The sequence below is a fragment of the Vicugna pacos genome, chromosome 12, assembly GCF_048564905.1.
Source record: "Vicugna pacos chromosome 12, VicPac4, whole genome shotgun sequence".
Lineage (NCBI taxonomy): Eukaryota > Metazoa > Chordata > Mammalia > Artiodactyla > Camelidae > Vicugna > Vicugna pacos.
In genome coordinates, this window is record NC_132998.1 from 43,603,725 (window position 1) to 43,623,972 (window position 20,248).

General features: G+C 34.6%; 1 long non-coding RNA gene across 1 annotated transcript in view; it reads left to right on the forward strand.

Annotated features, from left to right (window-relative positions):
- LOC140700231 (uncharacterized) overlaps positions 1-20,248 on the forward strand; it is a 196,520-nt gene that overhangs the window by 88,637 nt on the left and 87,635 nt on the right. The window contains exon 2 of the long non-coding RNA XR_012078580.1: positions 5,454-5,550. This is a non-coding gene — a long non-coding RNA (uncharacterized lncRNA). The remainder of the gene's footprint in view (positions 1-5,453; positions 5,551-20,248) is intronic.

Consider the following 20,248-nt stretch of genomic DNA (forward strand, 5'->3'; position numbering starts at 1 on the left):
GTTATATATCCTAGTTCATCTAAATAAGTGCTATTTTATGAATAATAAGTTGTAAATGCTAGACATTAATGTTAATGATTTCATGGGCCAGGAGGTTTATTAACAGGAAAAAGGGAATAATGCTTAGTTATCTGATGTAGGCACATAAGGTTAGAGGACACATATCCAAATATGGGAGAAAATTTTCACATGAATTAGCCAAAACAAAAATAATTATGTCTTAATAAGTAGGGACTAAAAAATAACCATTGAGGTATTATGTCTATAAACTTATGAAAAATGTTCTTAAGAAATGTTTATTTTTGTGAAGCTTATTTTTCTTACGGCATGAAAAGAACAAACTAACTAGAACAAAACTGGATATTTCTGATGTTGTATTACTATAACTTGACAAGATTTTAAGAGACTGTTAAGAATGTTAAGAGACTGTCAAGGTTTCTATAGCCTGTAACAATGTTCTTCTATTCTCACATATTATTCTTTCCTTAGGTAAATTTGCTTTAGGCAAATCACTTTCTTTCAGCTCCTTAAAGAAGGCATGTTCCCTGTGACCACAGGACCTTTGCATATACAGTATTATTTCCTTCTTCAAAGACTGCTCAACCATTTACTTCCATAAATCCTGTTCAATCTCCAGAATTCATTTCAATCATCCCTCAGGGAAGTCTAGTTCAGTTTCTTTTACTGAAACTTGCCTCATTGTATATTACTTCTACTCGGTTTTTACCTCATATGGTTTTATGGGAACTAAATAAGCCATATTCTTAAAGCACTTACCACAGAGACTAAAACATAGAAAATGCTTACTAAATATTAATTGTTTTAAACATTGCTTATAATACCTGGATCACATAGTAGTTTCCTGTATTTTAATAGATCCCTAAATATGATACTGAGATCTTTCTATAAGGAAATTGCCTTCCCAAAGCAATAATTCAAATTCATTCCAAACTTCATAACACATGTGTTGTTAAATAGGTTTTACTTCCTTAGATCAGGCAGATCTAGGCATTTATTGCCTCTTGTTTCTCAATAGATTTTTTTAAACTACTCTGTGACTCTGGGGCTTTGGGCATTTCTCTAATCTACATCTTCTATTCCTTTTAGTTTGATGCTTTATTCTTCTTTCCTCCCTTACCTCCTGTTCTGCCTCCTCATCTGCCTCCTATATCTCTTCTTCCTCCTCCTTTTCATCTTCTTCACCTTTATATGTTGCAACAATAATTGAAGAGAGTACGCCCCAGTCCCTGCTGATTCTAGGTTGGGTATGAGTTATATATAAAAACAGATCATCCATTACACAGGAATATTGATGCCATAACTTGCTTACTGCAATTCCATTAAGCATCCCCCCCCAGTTATCTCAGCATTGCATTTCACTTGTAATCCTGTTTAGTCCTTTACAATGTTGGCCATGGTTACTATAGGCAATTTTATATTATCAGAAACAATAGTTATTTAAAGGCTCTTCTAGCCACATGATATTCACAGTTGGAACAATATTCTTAATTTTACAGATTAAACTATCTTTTAACAGATCATTAAACTACCCTTTTTGTAGGCAGTTATAAAATCTGATATTTTAAAGGAAAATGTCCAAGTTTAGAAGAGTTGATTTATAGTTGCCATCAGCCAATGAGATTATGCAATCATCATAAGGAAGAATAATCCATCCTTAAACTGGAGGAACTTTGCTCTGCCTTTTTTGCCACCGTACACCTGAGGTGTGTTGAATGTAGTCTTTCCTGGCTTGATGCTTAATTAGAAGTGATCACTGTTATAGATATGCTATATATTGAATGTGAACTTTGATTAATACTGTGCAATTCATATGTTACATTACCAGCAACATTTCCGTATCACCAAAGTCAATATTTTTTTCTTGTTCTGAGTGGCGGACTGTCCCATTCTCCATTCTATTTCTATATGTAGGTTTAAAAAGGAATTGCTGGCCAACTAAGTATTCTCACAGTGATGCATATTCACTTGAGTTAGCCACTTATCTGAGTTTCTTCTCTAAGTGAACGCAGAATCATCGCAAAGATAATGTCCATTGTGCTGGGTTGGAGTTTAAAACTCTTACCATGATTTGAAAGGGAATGGTTGGTGATGCTTTCTGTAGTTTCTGCAGAAGGAGTTCTGCTAGAATTTTGCCGGTGATGGAGGGAGAGTAGGGCAATGCCATCATAGTTGCTGTAGTCAGCTTTCCAGCTTTTTATGTAATAAAATATATATCACAGCACTGCTCCCAATCTGTCACACGGCTCAGAGTATTATGTGAATTGGATCTTGCCCTGGCGTCCCAGCTTTCATCTCAGCTTTTCACATACACGGAACAAGATTTTGCTAATGGAACATTGTACATAAGTACAGAAAACTGTCACTACTTCTGGAGTTTATAGGTGTTAAAGCACTCTGCAAAGTGTCAGATTTCACAGTAGGAAGTTTATACACCTGGAAGGAGCTGATCTATGTCCTGTAGTTGCACAAAGTCATAAAAATTGAGTAGAGACAAGTATTATTATGTGGAATACATAAATGTCCTGTGACTTTCTCAAAAGAAATCACATACTCAGATATTCATGACCCACCCTGAGAACCAAATGCACTTTAGAACAGACGGTAGGCTTCAGGCACTTGTTATATTAGCAGGGTTCCTCGTTATCTCAGTTGAAAAGAGGTCAGTGTGCCTGTAAACACCAGCTTACCTTGATTTAGTGAAACCTATTGGCAGCAGTTTATTGTACTTCTAAATTTCAATCTTTTCGGAGGCACAAGAATGAAAGTTAGGAGTAAGAACACTGAGAGAGAGGCAATAAAAATAACTTTTGAGCAGGATATTCATTTAAGCAAAAATAAAGGTGATTAGACTGGTTTATATGAAGGAACTAAACTTGCAACAGTGTTTACTTTCACCTAAGTCTCCTAGCACATAAACATAAAAATTGAGAGAGAGGGTCTTTAAAATTCTACTACAATTTCAAATTATCAATAATTAAATAAAAATAAATGTTCTCTTTATTACTAGCTATATGAATTATATTTTGTCATAAAAAATAGAAAATACTTCACAGTAGTATTACTGTTTTCTCCTTTCCCCTCCTAAACGTAACCCCTACACAAAAATGGACCACCATTCAGTGAAAGGAAAGAAGCTTACTCTGTCTTTCCTTAAATTGTTTTCTTTAAAAATAAAGTGTGCCATTCATTCATCTCTGGAATGTTAAATTTAAAATACTGTAAGTCTCTTTAGGCAAGTAGCCGCCTTCAGAAATTCTGTAAAGACTCCGTTAAGTCTATTCAAGGCCTTTTGTTTCCACTAGAGCTGGAGTGGCTTTATTTCACCTGTTATACTCTCGTCTGTAGTAGGCACTGTTAAACTCTCCCCCAGGATCCATTCTCACCTCTTTTCATTTTAGTAGTGGAATCCCCTCCCCCCCTCCCCCTTCACATAGTCCCCAGCCTCCCTGGGTTTGAGCTGGACTTACTTCCCAGCCTCCCTTGCAGTCAGGTGTGTCTACCTAAGTTCTTGCTGGTAAAGTGATGTGCACAATTTACTGGTCATTTTCAGCTTGGATTCAAGTTGTGTGCCCACAACTGCAGATGTAACCTTTGAGGCAGAGATGAAGGTCATGTATTGTGTAGAGCCAGAACCTGTCTGCCTACACTTCTGTTCCAAAATGAGAGGCACAAACTTCTGGCTTATTTACTTCACTGTATTTTTAAGCCTCATTCTTATAGTAGCTGAGTCTATATCCATCCCAACTTATAATAAAACCAGAGTGTAAGCTTAGAATAATAGTTTTCTTGAGGCTTAAGTTATTGGTGCATAAAACTAACATGAAAACACAGTTATTTTAAAGAGAGGAGTGTGAGGCAAAACCAGCATTTCCTTTTTTTCTTTTCAGAGATCTCAGCAGTTTGTACACTTAGTTTCCATTTCACAAGGAATACTGTATAGTCAAAGTCAACCTTACGTCTTGAGAATAATAATACTTACCTACTGCTGAGAAGAACAAGCAATGTACCCCATATTCCTCTAAGATCACAACCCATATATGCTGAGCATTGGTATGAGATTCTTCACAGCATTCAATAGCCATCCCTCTGTGCTTCGCTCCATCATTATAAATCCATTAGCCTTCATATCAGTGGTCCTCGAAGTGTGCTCCCCAAACCAGCAGAATCGGAGTCACCTAGGAATTGTTAAAAATTCAGCACAGATGTATTGAATTAGAAATAAGCAGGAGGGCCCAGAGATCCGTGGTTCAACAATCCCTCCAGGTGATTCCGGTACATGATAAAATTGGAGAGAAGTGGTTGCATGGCAACAGCTAGTAGATAAAGCAGAATCAGCAGTCATTAATAGAAGACATTTGTTGAAATTACATTTCAATGATTTCAATGTGTTTTTAAAATATCTCAACTTGAGTTATTTTGACTCCTGACACTCAATTTATCTTATTTAATTCTATAAGAATTTTTACTTGTTTAATTATGAAACATTGCAGATGGTGAAATGATTTATTTTTTAAGGTTGGAATAGAAATGCTGTATAAATATTATTATTTTCATTCATGTATTATGTCAAGATCTTCTCTTTCCTGCTTTATATATAAATGGTACTCTTAAAATGCTGTTGAGCTCTATTGTATTTTTAGAACATACATTTATGAGTTGTATCACCATACTTACATGTTTATGTGTTTGCCCTTGTATCCCTGTATAATATTCAGAAATAATAACAAATTGCTTAGCATTTTAACTTATATTTTCATTATTGTTAACTAATTTGAGGGTTCTGTTACTTTAGCTCTGTCTTTATGTAAGAATAAAGAGGAAATGCAGAGAAATTATGTGATTTACCTAACATTACACATCTAGTACATGGGACAACCAAAATTAATATTAAGGACTTTTGAATCCAGATCTGAGCATTGCACTTGCAAGGAACTAAAAATAATAAATAAGATACAAATTCCGTCCCAGAAAGGATATGGTCCCTGTAATTAGTGTTGCAAAGAAGCAGATTATTAGAAAAGAAAGAACAGCTGGGGTGTTGCTTGACTTCTCCCTTAAAATCTCTTACAAGCGTGCTGCAAACCAGCTGAATCATATTTGGGTAATTAACCTCGTGGATTTCCATACCCCGAGAAAGAAGAGGATTCTGGGAACAGCTACAGAAGGCGAGGAAGACGCCAACCTAGCAAGTTTATTTATGTAATGTGGCTAGGATATCCATTTGGCGTTCTCTAAGAAAGATAAATTTTTCTGTCACAATGACTCACAGGAAGGTATGTCTTTGAATGCAACTCAGTTTCAAGATTGATATCAAAGTGAGAGCAAACTTGTTTATCTTTAACTGGTTAAACTGATATTAAGTCAAAAACAAATATAAAGGCAGCAAAATGCCAACATACTGGGAAAACTTAGGGTGTATTTTGTTATTTCAGAGGAACGTGATGCTTGCTGCTCCACTGGATTTTGTCCTCAGACTTCCTGCTGCAAAATTTCACTTTCTTCTCCCCTGAAGAACGTTAGTGGAAACAGGTAAGAGGCCTTGGGCCAAAGATTTGTACTCTGATTTAACAGACTTAAAATTCATTATATGATTATTTAAAATATTTGTCAGTAGGAAAGTGAAATTATTGCTATAGACAACTGGAATCAACTTCCAAACACACTTACTGTTCATAAATCAGAATAAAAGCGCCATTTTTCTTAGGAGATGGGATTACAGTTTGTTTCCATTAAATTTCCAAGTGTGACTTTTTTCTCATTTCCCGCAAGTGTGATGTACTCAGTCTGAGGGAGCAGGTCTCCTCCAACATCCTAGTGAAATTGTGTAACCTTGGCTAGCTAGCTGAAGAGCTTAGTGGCAAGGTTTTCATCTTATTTTGTAGGTTACTCTTCCCTTGGCTCATTCATATGCAGAATTGACTTTGTGTGTTTTTATTCCTGTCCCCTTTTTATGAATATGTTGGCACTAATGAATCCCATAGTGACCCAGTTGAGTCGAGTGTGCTACCAGCTATGCCACCACTGTAAAACTGTCAAAAAAAAAAAAAAAAAGCATTTCTCTCTTTTGCTCGCTTGGGAGTTGCTTACTTCCTATCATCCCTGAGTTCACAAGGAGAAAAAGAGGCAGGTACTAGTTTCCTACTGTTTCTGCCATTAATTATAAGAGCAGCGTTTCAAATGAAGATGGGCAAACCTGGTCTCATTATCTACGTAGAAAAGTGGAAAATGTTATTAAAAGAGCGGATATTAGCATTTTTTAGGAGGCTCTCCCCTACTCTACCCCAAATACTCTGAAAGTCGGTTTCAGGTGGGGAGTTTGGATCCCTGAAATTTGGTGAAGATGATTTGTAAACAATGTTAAAGCTCTCTGTATAAAAAGTTAATAAGAGTGTTGGTGCTGGATCAAACCACAACAGGGGAGAAAGCAGAGGAAAAGGAGGACACCGAGCAAGAGTGAGGGAAGCCGGAGCTTGTGGAAAACGTAGGGTAGTAAGGAATTCATTATAATGTGGTCAAAGAATCAGAAATTTACTATTTAGTATGAGTTTATTCATTCAGATGCAATGAAAAATCCTTTGGTCCCAGTCTTTAATAGAGTATATTAAATAAACAAATTCTTTGCATGAATGTTTTGGGAGAACTCAAGGAAAAAGCCTTATATTTTAGTGCTTCTCAACATATATGCCTGGAACAGCAACATCTGAATCACCTGGGAACTTGTTAGAAATGCAAATTATCAGCGCCTAGCCCAGACTTACTGAATCTGGCACGCAGCGGGCAGTGGGTGGAGCTTTGCAGCCTGTGATTTAAGGAACCCTCCAGGTGATTGTAATGCAAGCTGCAGGCTGAGGTCTACTGTCTTACTCTGCATCTAGGTTTACGTGAGCAGAAAGAAGGGAACAGTGATAGGAGATGAGGTGCTGCAGAAATTAAGGAGTCTGCTGAGTAGGAATTTGGTGTTAAATTGCTAAGAACACAGGACAGCAGGGTAAGAATTATCTAGTACTTGGGAAAGACATAGCACATCCTACTATGTGGTAGGTAGTTTAAATCTTTATAGCCAACTATTATAAAAATTTTAAAGAGAGGCTCACCCTAGCTTTGGCTTATCTTTTTTAAATATAAAATTTTGGTGATCCAGTGTTAATAATTCTTTTATTGTGTATACTATACTGATAGGAAAATTTTGAATAGTGCTAGATGATTTTAATCAGAGATATTTTGATATGTTTATCCGTTCCTATATTGTCTGCCTTAATAAGCGAGAAACATCTTTTGAAAAATATTTTAAGGTTCTTTTTATTGTTTTAAGATCCACCTCTTCCTACCTTTGTGCAAACAATAATTGGCATTCAATTTGAAGGGACATTTAAAACTACCTTAAGGATTTTGATGAAATAGGTATTTTAGACAAGAAAATCTTTGAAAATGTAATATGTGTTCTCTCTTTAATAGTTCACCTCTGTGTATCAGTCTACAACTAAATCGTTATTCCACTATAATAACCTTTTTTGCTGATACTATTAGAATGAATGATCAATTTACTTTTTTCAGAAACCATAAACTTCATTTTTAAATTTTTTATTGAAGTATAATTTATCATGTATTATAGTTTCAGGTGTACAACATAGTGATGTAAAATTTTGATAGATTATACTCCATTTAGAGTTATTATAAAATATTGGTCATATTACCCGAACTGTACAATATATCCTTGTAGAGTATTTTGTACATAGGAGTTTGTATTAATCCCCTACCCCTGATCTTCCCCCTCTCCTCCCTCTCCCACTGGTAACCACTAGTTTACTCACTTTATCTGTGTTTTCTGTTTTGTTATATTATTCATTTTTAGATTACACATATAAATGATAACATAGAGTATTTATTTTTCTGTGTGACTTAACTTCACTCAGCTTAATACCCTCCAGGTCCATCCACGTCATTGCAAATGGCAAAATTTCTTTCTTTTTTATGGCTTAGTGTGATACTCTTTCTTTTTTTTTTATTCATTCATTTTTGATGAACACTTGCATTTCTTCCATATCTTTGTTACTGTAAATAATGCTCTTATGAACATTGGGGTGCATATATCATTTTAAAATAGTGTTTTCCTTCCTTTTTTTTTTGAAGTATAGTCAATTTACAATGCTGTGTTAATTTCTGGTGTATAGCATAGCAATTCATGTATACATATGTATATTCATTTTCATATTCTTTTTCATTATTGGCCATTACAAGGTATTGAATATAGTTCCCTGTGCTATACAGTAGGACCTTGTTTATCTATTTTATATGTAGTAGGTAGTAGCTGCAAATCCCAAACTCCCAATTTATCCCTCCCACTTCATTCCCACTGGTGACCATAGTTTTTTTTTTCTGTGTCTGTGAGTCTGCCTCTGTTTTATAAATAAGTTCATTTTTTTTTCTTTTTTTTTCTTTTAGATTCCCCATGTAAGTGATATAATGTGGTATTTTTCTTTCTCTTTCTGGCTTATTTTAGTTAGTATGATGATCTCCAGGTCCATCCATGTTGCTGGAAATGGCATTTTTATTTTTTTTTTTATGGATGAGTAGTATTCTGTTGTGTATATATACAATGTCTTCATCAGGTGATCTGCTGATGAATGTTTAGGTTGCTTCCATGTTTTGGCTATTGTAAATAGTGCTGTAATACTCATCAGATTTTCCTTCAGATATCTGCCCAAGAGTGGGATTGCTGGGTTGTAGAGTAAGTCTATTTTCAGTTTCTTTAGGACTCTCCATAATGTTTTCTATAATGGCTGCACCAAACTACATTCCCAACAACAGTGTGGGAGGGATCTCTTTTCTCCACACCCTCTCCAGCATTTGTCATTTGTGGACTTTTTAATAATGACCATTCTGACCAGTGTGAGGTCATTGTACTTGATTGGCATTTCTCTGATCAGTAGTGATATTGAGCATTATTTCATGTCCTATTGGCATTTGTATGTTCCATTGGAGAAATATTTGTTTAGGTCTTCTGCCCATTTTTGGATGGAGTTGTTTGTTGTTTTGTTTGAGTTGTAGTGTTTTCCATTTCTTTGGATACATAACCAAAAGTAGAATTGCTGGATCATATACTACTTGCTAGTTTTAGATTTTTGAAGGATCTCTGTACTGTTTTCCATTGTGACTCTACCATTTACATTCTCACAATGTGTGAGGGTTCCCTTTTCTCCATATTCTTACCAACTCTTGCTATTTGTGGTCTTTTGATGATAGCTATTCTGACAGGTGAAACCTCATTGTGGTTTTGATTTGCATTTCTCTGATTAACAATGTTGAGCATCTTTTCCTGCACCTATTGGCCATCTGTATGTCTTCTTTAGAAGAATGTTCAGGTCTTCTGCCCATTTTTAAGTTGTTTTTTTCTTTTTGATATTGTATGAGCTGTCCATATAAGTGAATTGTATGAGCTGTCCATATAAGTTGGATATTAACTCCTTATTGGCCATATCATTTGCAGATATCTTCTCCCATTCAGTAGGCTGTCTTTTTGTTTTGTTTATGGTTTCCTTTGCTGTGCAAAAACTTTTAAATTTAATTAGACTAATTAAAATTTTTTTAAAAAGTTTGCTTGTGTTTTCTTTGCCTTAGAGATCCAAAAAAATTTTGCTCTGATTCTTGTCAAAGAGTGTTCTGCCTGTGTTTTCCTCTAGGAGTTACATGGTTTCAGATCTTACATTTAGACCTGAATCCATTTTGAATTTATTTTTATATGTGGTGTTAGATAATATTCTAATTTCATTCTTTTACATGCAACTGTCTAGTTTTCCCAGTACTACTTACTGAAGAGACTGTCTTTTCCCCATTGTGTATTCTTGTCTCCTTTGTCATAGATAAATTGACCATAACTGTGAGGGTTTTTCTGAGCTTTCTGTCCTGTTCCATTTATGTGTCTGTTTTTGCACCAAATACTTTTGGATTACTGTAGCTTTGGAGTATATTCTGAAGTCAGGGAACATGATACCTTCAGCTCTGTTCTTAAGATTCCTTTGGCTATTCAGGGTCTTTTGTGTTTCCATACAAATTTTAGAATTATTCTAGTTCTATGAAAAATGCCATTGGTATTTTGATACAGATTGCATTAAATTTGTAGATTGCCTTGGGTGGTATGGTTATTTTGACAATATTCTTTCAATTCATGATCATGGTTTATCTTTCATCTGTTTGCATTGTCTTCAGTTTCTTTCATCAGTGTCTAACAGTTTTTCAATTACAGATCTTTTGCCTCCTCAGTTAGATTTATTCCTAGGCATTTGACTCTTTTTGACACAATGGTAGATGGGACTGTTTTCTTAATTTCTCTTTCTGGCAGTTCATTATTAGTGTACAGAAATGCAACAAATTTATGTATATTAGTTTTCTATCCTGCAACTTTATGGACTTCATTGCTGAGCTCTAATTTTTGGTGGTGCCTTTAGGTTTAATAATCAATTCAGAAAAGAAGATTAAAATACAAGATTAAAAGATTCATGACTGTTCAACTATTTTATTTTATCTTAAAATACAAAAATGTGCATTTTATTTATCAAATGTTTCAGGAATTGTCGGGACCTTTTTAAAAAAATGAGTCTGTTGATTAAAAAATTGTCTTCTTTGGTATGTAAACTATACCCACAATGTATTCCTTTTAATTTTTTTCTCAGAACTTAAGACATAATGTAATGCAATCTCCATGCAGAATTTTGTAATTATTGTTATTTTTAATGGAACATCACAGATTTGAATGTTATCTTTGTGCAGAGCATATGCAGAATTATTTAAATATTTTTCTCAGAATTTTATTGTTAGCCTTCCCACACCTAATTAGATAGCAATTTTTAAAATAGCTCATCTTTATTAAACTTTTCCAAAATATTCAATTTAGTTACCATAAAACATTTTTTAAAGTAGTATTAATTATATTGTGTAGTTAGAATAACAAGTTTATCTAATGTAAGACAGTTTGAGGAATACACCCAACAATCTATTGATGCATGTAAGTCAGCTGGAGGCGGCCAAGTTGTGTGGACAGACCGGAAAGCCACCTCCATAGGTCTTCTCTAGGCATTGAAGGTATAGTCATTATGTCTCAGAGGATGGGGAGGGCTAATCTACAGTCAAGAAAGTGGATTAAAAGTGGTTGTTTATTGATACTCCATGATCTAAAATTCTGGTATTTGTTACTAAAAGCCTATTTAAAAGGTGAGTAAAGGTCATTACTTTTAAAGTGTATTTTGATTATTTAGATAAATCAGGTTTTAAATAGATACATATTTTATTTAATTACAATTACCTCTAAATTATAAATTTTTTTGAAATTATACTGACTTTTTGCTTCTTATCTGGAAAAATGGTTGTGGGATGGAATGACAGCCTTCTGAGAGATCTGTGCTTTGCATGAGTTCAAAATTGCTACTGTTCAAAATGTGCTACAAGACCTGCCACACAATCTTCTGACTAGACAGGAAGCTTTGAGGGCGTGATCAAAATTATATCTGTGTATGTTTCGTAAGTGCCTATCACAAAGAGCAGCAATGTGTAGGCACTGAAATTGTTGGAAAATAAGCAAAAAAGAAACTGAGACATTCTGTGATAAGATGTTTTTTCTGATTTTGTTACCCTTCTGATATTTTTCTCCTGATTTCTTTCTTATACAAATACTATCTTTTTTATTAACAAAATATAAAGAAAGGAATACTATATTATCATAAGATAGTCATCCCACCTTGTTCTATTGTTCTGAAGAGACATAAAAGAAGAGGCAGGCTATGCACTGGCTTGTGAAATAAGAATAGAAAAATGACAGTTTCTATGAATATCAATTTGTAATGCATCCTGCTTATGCTGTGCCTTGCTCTCTGGTCCATAATCTAAGAAGCAGTTTTTACTTAGAAACATACTTATTGGAAAAATAAAGCATCCTATAAGATAACTCCCAACATTTACAGACTCAGAAGATTTGGAAGAAAGCAAATGCATGTTTGATGAAAACTATTAATTTAACTTTAGATTGAGGATTCAAAAGCAATTTATAAAAAATACAAACATTTATGGGAGATGCCATAATCTCTGGCTCCTGAATCCTAGAAGCACATATTTCTTTTCCTCATCTTAAGGAAAGAGTTGAGATCCACAGAAAGATGATGTCAAATTGATCTGGTGCTCAAATATTCACCTTGAAACATTTATATTTTTGGAAACGCAGTCAGTATTAAACAGTATCACACTTTAGTTTTCACACTCATCTTTCTGGCCTCTTCATATGTTTATAAAATTCACAAATGGATTCCACACATGTGGCGTCTATTTCTACATCATAAACTCCCTTCATAATCTCTTAAAATCTGGTTTCTCTTCTTAATCTTAAAATTCAATTCCGTTATATTCAATTTGAATAATACATATAGCATGTTTTATAAAAAATAATTTAAGAATTGTTATACTGAAATATTTAAGAATGAATTTTGAGAATAATTGAGAATTATCATGCAAATAATTAACTACACCAACTAAAAAAACTTGGGTGTGTATTGGTCCAGAACCAGGAAGCCCCTGATTAGAGGCCTTGTTAATAAGCACCTGCTGTAGAAGGTAGCCAACCAAATCAAGGGAAAATAAAGATTTCAATTTTTTTATTACTGGAAAGATGCGACACTGAAATTGTTCCCGCTATTCTTCCTGCCTCTATACACATCTTCACCTAATTCATCCTCTACATGGCTTCAGGGGTCAGGGCTGGCAAAGCATAGAGAAGTGCAAAATTAAAGTAGAAGCCCCTGTTCAGAAAAAGCAGAAAAAAAGTGCAGTTAAAGGTACTAAAACATAAGGCGTTTAACTTTAAAAACATGCCATAATTTGTAAACATAATAGAGGTAACAGAGGTACATGAATAACAACATAGATCTGCAAATCGCCACACTGCCCTTTGATGTGTTTGTCCACCTCATGGTCTGCCTCCTAACTTGGAATCTTTACTGGGCTTCCCTGCATTCTCCTCTCTGCATTTGGTTATCTTTGATCTATCCTCCAGCTTGCACTTTAAAAGTCACTTCCTCATGTACTCATTTTTTATTCCACAGAAGCATCTTTTATTTTTCATTCAGACACATCATAATAAGTAATTTATATAATCATGTAATGTCCTGCACCCCACTGGATTGTCATGATGAGGGCTGTACACATTGTTTTCTTCTCTCTCTCCTCTCTGGGCCTGATCCAACGCCTGTTACATATTTTTATTCTTATAATGCCTGTCCCTGCTAAATATGTGTTGAACGAACAAGTGAATGAATGAATGGAGGCCCCAATATACTTGATGAAGTGCGTGACTCTCCATGAGGAGGCTGTCAGTCACGTCCACAGCTCCATTTCCCACTCAGTTGAGGCCAGTATTTGACATCGTGGGACGGAGGGTGAAAAAGAAAAAAAAATCTGTGAATCTGAGATTGCTTGTTTTCAGCTTTATGAATTAAGCAGTAAAAATAGAGCTGAAGAGATTCAGATAGCACCTGCCAATCTTGTTTAGTCACCTACACAGAAGTGTTGATTTGTAGCTCTGCCATCATCCCCAAGGGACAAAGACCAAATTATTGGCATTGGGAGGTTAGGAAAACTACTGAGAGAAGAGCGATGTCATGGCAGTGGTATCAGGGACTATGGAGGGAAAGGGTGTCATCAGTGACTCTATACCCATTGTCCTGAAAAGGACGCAGTGGGAGTCTGCAGTTCGCCTTATAAGCAGAAGCCTAAGCTGCAGATAAAGATGCGAGAACTTAAGTAGCCAGGAGAAGTGTCAGAGATGTAAAATTTAAATCTGGGAGTTTATTAAAAAAAAATGACTAGAATTGCTGGAATAAAAAAATTGAGGGTATAGAGATCTCCTTATAAAAATAAAGAGAACTAAGGAAAAATGGGATCATTTGGTTGATACCAGCCTTTTAAAAGTGATAACCCATTAAAGGTGAGTCTATTATAAAGAGTATAACTATGAGAACTTACTTTGGAAGCCTACCAGGTTTTTGTATTTCCACTATAATTTGTTGCAAATGCTTGTGACAAATATTGCATATTTCAGATCTCATGATTATTTCAAAAGAAATAATTGTTTCAACTATCTTACCGTTTTTTATTGGTACTGGTAAGTGTATTGCCACATTTTTCATGGAACCAAATAAACATTTCTCAAAGAAGTGAAAGATTTTGAAATGACTTAAATTTAGAGCATCTAAGAATAAAAGAGGTTAAACCTTTCTTTTGCCTGCTGCTCAGGATTAAAATACTAGAAAACAAAGGCCTTCATTTTTGATCCTGTCCTTTTAAGATTAAAATGAAAAGGACAGCTGTACAAGAGATTCTTTTTTCACACATCACTTCCTTTTGATATCATTCCATTTCTGCCTCTGCTCTACTCTTAGATATTTTAGAGCAGCTTCAATAAGAATATGCATTTCTGTTAGGGCTTCCTTAAATGCAGACACCTCTGGGACCTCACTAAAGGAATCTCTGCTTTATAAGCCTACACCTTTTACCAAGTGATGGCAACAATAAGCAGGATTAATTCCTGAGGCCAGTGGGTAGCCCGGAGCTCTCTTTCTAGCTGACAGGCACAAAGTAATAATTTATCTTAAGCAATTAGGACCTTCTGATTCTTTGCACTTTTTCTCTAATTTCTTATTTCCTCTGTCTACTCTATGTGCATATATGTGTGTGTGTGTGTGTGTGTGTATAATGTAAAAATAAATATTGTAAGTTTTTGTCCTCTATAGGTAAAGGTGTTTTTACCTTCTGGCTTCTTTGGGGATTTATTTTCTGTTTGATTTGCTGTACAGTTTGAAGATGATATGCCTAGTGTTGTTTTTTTGTTTGTTTGGGGTTTATTTTTTAGGAGGGGGGAGGTAAGTATTTATCCTTCTTGGTGTTATCTGAGCTTTGTGGATCTGTGGTTAGTGTTTGGCTGTAATTTGGGGGAATTCTCAGGCATTATCATTTCAAATATTTCTGTTCTTTTCTGTCTTTTCCTGTGGAATCCCCATTATGTGTGTGTTAACATTTTTTTGTAGTTACTCCAAAGTTCTTGGAGACTCCATTCTGCTTTCTTTCAGTCTTTGCTCTCTTTGCTTTTCAGTTTGAGGATTCTATTGATACAGCTTCTATTTCATAAATTCTTTCTTCATCCAGTGTCCAGTCTACTAATAAGCTCATTAAAGAGGACAAAAGATAAGACTTACAACCAACTTCTCAGAAACCATGCAAGCAAGAAGAGAGTGGAGTTGTAATATTTAAAATGTTAAGAGAAAAAACCCCACCAACCTAAAATTCTGTACATTGCAAAATTATCCTTTGAAAGTGATGGAGAAATTAAGGTTTTCTCAGCAAACAAAAATTGAGGGAACATGTTGCCAGTAGACCTGCCTTACAAGAAATGTTAAAATAAGTTCAGTAATTTTAATCTTGTTGAAGAAAGGAAGAGCACTATAAGGAAAAAGTAGAAAAGTAAAATAAAAACTTTTATTTTTCTTACTTTTATTGACCTAACAGAACAATTTGTTTAATTATGTAGTTTTTTGTATACATCTTGTGTGTATATTTGTGCGTGTGTATATATATACACATATATGCTTGTGTAGCCTTGTAAGTGAAGTGAATGGCAGCAATGATACAAAAAATTGGAAAGGTTAGGATTATTTTGTTATTAGGTATTCATACTACCCACGAAGTAGTGTCATGTTATGTAAAAGTATTTGAATTAGTTGCAAATGTATATTGCAAACTGTAGAACAACCACAAAAAAAAATGTTTTTAAAATGTATAACTGATGTGCTAAGAAATGAGAGACAATGGAATCATACAAAATTCTCAATTCAAACCTCAAAAAGGAGAAAGCAGTGAAAGACAAAAACAGGAAAAAGAACAAGGGGAACAAGTAGAAAACAATAATGAACACATCAGATTAATCCAACCATATCCGTAATCGCTTTTACTACAATGGTGTCAATGTACCAATTAAAAGACAGAGATTGTCAGAGTGGATCAGAAAACAAGACCCAACTGCATAAATACATACACAGATTAAAAGTAAATGGATGGGAAACAATATACTACGCTAACACTAATCTTAAAAAAAAAAATTGGAATGGCTATATTATTTTCGGACAAAGCTGACTGTCCATAAGTGATAGCCAATCAATAATTTCAGGGAACAGAAGTAGGACAAACCTAATTAAATGAGACAAATTCAGTTTACTAGTCATTGCCTTTCAGAGAGTATCAAGGAAATGCTTCTGCGTGTAATTATCAGGTGGGGATACTACACAGATTTGGTTTCTTACAATGGAAAGGAAATAATTAGCACATATGTTTTATCAGGAATTTGGTCTTTTGTTTTGCCTTTCCTGTTCCCCTCATGCGCCCTCCTTTCTGGCTCATGCCTGCCTCCTCCCCTTTGTTCCCCCGTCGCAGATTCTCTGTGCCTTACCCTTGTGAGCACATATTCTGATACTTAGCCTCAACAAACTGCCTGGCAGTGTGGGGTTGAGATGAAAAGTGTGTTGCCCTGGAGATGAATTTCCCAGATGTAAATACACATTCACACCCCTTGCTAATTGTTAATTTTACTTAACTTAATTTTTTCCCTGGGAAAATTGCTTACGCTGTCTGTGTTTGAGGTTCCTGTAAAACGGAAATATTAGTTGTTCCTACCTTGAGGGATATTGGGAGGGGTAAATGGTTTCAAATTCCCCTACTCTAAGAGAGTCCTCAGACCACACATCTGAAACACTGGGAGCCGGTTAGCAAGGAGCTCCCTACAGAACTGCTGAATCAGAATCTCCATTTTCACGAAATCCCCAGGTGATCTGTATGCACGTATGTTAAAGTTTGGAAAGTCCTGGTAGTACATGGGAAACACGACTGTATGTACATGAAACGTGTCCTCACTAAGGCCTATTCTAATTAAACTAAAGGGGAAAAAATGGATAGAAAAAGTATGACATTATTACAGAAATGAATTTTTTCAAAGGTTTTTTTTTTTTCCTTACCCACGATCATTTTACACTAAAGTTACACAGCTTAGGGTTTTGGTTTTGTGTGTGTGTGCGCACGCACACTTGTGCGTGTGTATGCGTTTAAGAAAGAGAGGAAGAGAGAGGGACACAGGGAAAGGGGAAAATATAAGACTTCATAGTTGATAAAGGAAGAAAAGTGATTGTTTTGATTCCAGTCATTCTCTCTAGAAAAAAGGGTTAGTGAATGTGTGTTTTAAATTCTCCTTGAAAATCCCACCTAAAGTACTTTAAAAAGAACCATCGTACAGCAGGCACTTGCATTTCAGACAGCTGACTTCAGATGGAAAACAGTCTCAGGGCTGTATGGACCTTAACAAGAAGCACGTTGACTCCTTTTACCATAGAACGTGTTCACTTTCTTTTTATGAAAAATAATAAAAACAGGATATAAAGCATTTTTAAATATATCATTTAGTGTGCTTATGTATCCTCTCCCATGGAGAATGAAAAAAGGGAAAGCACCCATTTCCACATTAAACGTTTCAGGGATATTGCTCACATAGGTTACTACACTGGCTAACAGCCTGTTCAAATTAAGGCAAGGGAGGAATGATAAATATTCATTTTCTACTTTCCCCCTGGCACCAAGATGTAAAAATAGCTAATCGTGGCCTCCTAAATACAATTATTAATGAGTTTTGCAGCAGCATGTTATTTGTGCGGAGATGTGTGCAAATACTGAGCTTTCTTTTCCTCCAGATGGTGTTCACTGAGTTCAAGCAGTCATATAAGCTGGGGCAAGCGCTCTCCCATGTTGTTCCTTCTGTTCACGGGAAGGGAAAAGCAAGGCAAAACCAGCACCCAACAGGCCTGCATTGCTTAAAGCTCTTGATGCACTAGAAATTTTAAGAACATTTCAAAACCCAGACAGTCGTCTGTGATTTCAAAAGCTAGGTTGTAAAATGAAGTAACCATACTGCAGCAGTACTCATGCAATAAAAATTCATTCCTTCTGAATTATCAGATAAAAAATCATAGCAGTGCGTTAAGAACAATCCATACTAGTTGTGATATGCAGTCATGCTTTGTATTCTTGGGCATAAAATTAAATATTTTTCCTCTTTTAGTTTGTTTGAATTTCTGTTGGTTTGAAGCTTTTAAAAGTAATTTTAATACCATTCATATTTTGAAGAGGAAGAAATTAATCCTGTCATATGTATTTTAGATGAAATGTAAAACAAAGATCCGGAAGGCCTGCAGTAATAAAATAACTCAGGTTGTCATAATAAAAACATTAACTTCAGTATACAGGAAAATTTCCCACGGACATAATTATATTTTGTTGTTCTAATCTTCATCTCTTTTCCTTCTTTTCAAACTTAATTGGAGCCAAAAATATTTGAAAATTTTGTAAAGGATAAACAGACAATGGCATATTTTGAAGTGTGTATGTTCATTATGTATTTCATAACTAACGATTAGAAAACATTTTGAATCTCTGAATCCTATTAAAACTTTTATGCACTTTACCTAAATTATGTAGGTTTAACTATTTTATTTATGAGAGGAAAAAAGCCAGACCTCTTTTATAATACTTTAATAACCTCCATGAAGATAGTGATTATTTGTCGTTTATTCTTTTAAACTTTCAGTAGCAATGAGTAATGGTAATATTTAATGAGTAATAATTAATTTGAATTTCATCTCTCAACGGCCACAAGAACACTATAAGCAAAGCGTTATTTCCCTTATTTTACTTACAGCATTTTCTTTATTGTTGTAACGCTTTATTTCAGAAGTTAAATAATTTGATGAAGCTAGAAGACTAACAAAAGATAGAAACAAATTTTAAACCAAAGCTTTTTGACAATAGAACTCATACTTTTAACTATATACCAAATCAGCTCACCTCCTCGGTTCTGGTAGTTGATACAGAAATCAGTTTGTATTCATTTAAACTGTAGGGTGTTCCTGTAAGTAAGTGCAGTTTTTCTATGTCACAGATGAGGAAACTAATGCTCTCCGAGGGCTTAAAGAAAAAGATGCTGTAAGGAAGTTGATGTCCCATTATTAACCATTAAGTTAAGATTTCTAACCATATTTGCCTTTTTACTTGATCAACAATATTCATTTTATTATAAGGCATACTTCATCTTATTGTACTTTGCCTCATTGAGCGTTACAGATCTTGCGTTATTTTTTCTTTAAACAACTTGAAGTTTTGTGGCAACCCTATATCAAGCCAGTGTGTTGGCATCATTTTTCCAATAGCATTTGCTCACTTTGTGTCTGTGTCACATTTTGGTAATTCTCACAGTATTTCAAACTTTTTCATTACTTTATTTGTTAGGGTGATCTGTAATCTTTGATGTTACTACTACCACTTGCTGAAGGCTGAAATGATGGTTAGCTTTTTTTTTTTTTTTTAGCAATAATGTATTTTTAAAGTAAGGAATGCACATTATTTTTTTAGGCATAATACTATTGCACATCTAACAGACTACATTATAGTGTAAATATATGCACTGGGAAAACAAAAAACTTTGCATTACTCATTTTATTCACCTTGCTGCAGTGGTCTAGAACTGAACACTCATTATCTCTGAGGTATGCCTGTATATATCATACACTAAAATTTTTGTTTTCTTTTGTTATGAATCTATGCTATAATAATATACTTGCTATTGGTATTTGGACAATATTTAAATCCCCTTTTTATATACCCAGAATGTGACTAGATGACCAAAATGAAGTTAATTTGGAAACATGAATTGGTTGAATTAAAAGTATGCCCATGTATGCTACCTCAGTTTTCACTTTTAGCATATTTTTTGAAGTTGATAATCATAAGAAATCAGACTTTGGTCTTTGTCCTTTATTACATATTATCATTTACTTAGTAATTTAAAGAATAACAAAGGTTAATACTTCTATAAGTTTCTTTTGTGCCAGGCACTATTCTAAAAGCTTTATGTGAGTTATTTAATTTTTGCTGGAACGCTTTGTATTGCATTATATTATTATCATTCCCATTTTATAGATGAACAGATATAGAATGATTTTTTAGGATGAGAATCAGTCTGATAAACTATTTGAATATTTATGGTCTAGAAACACTCCTAACTACATTATCTTTAATAGCCTTCCCATTACACTTCCATCTATTAATAATAGGAAGGAAATAGCCACTCTCAAATTTTCATTAGAAAAGAAAGCAT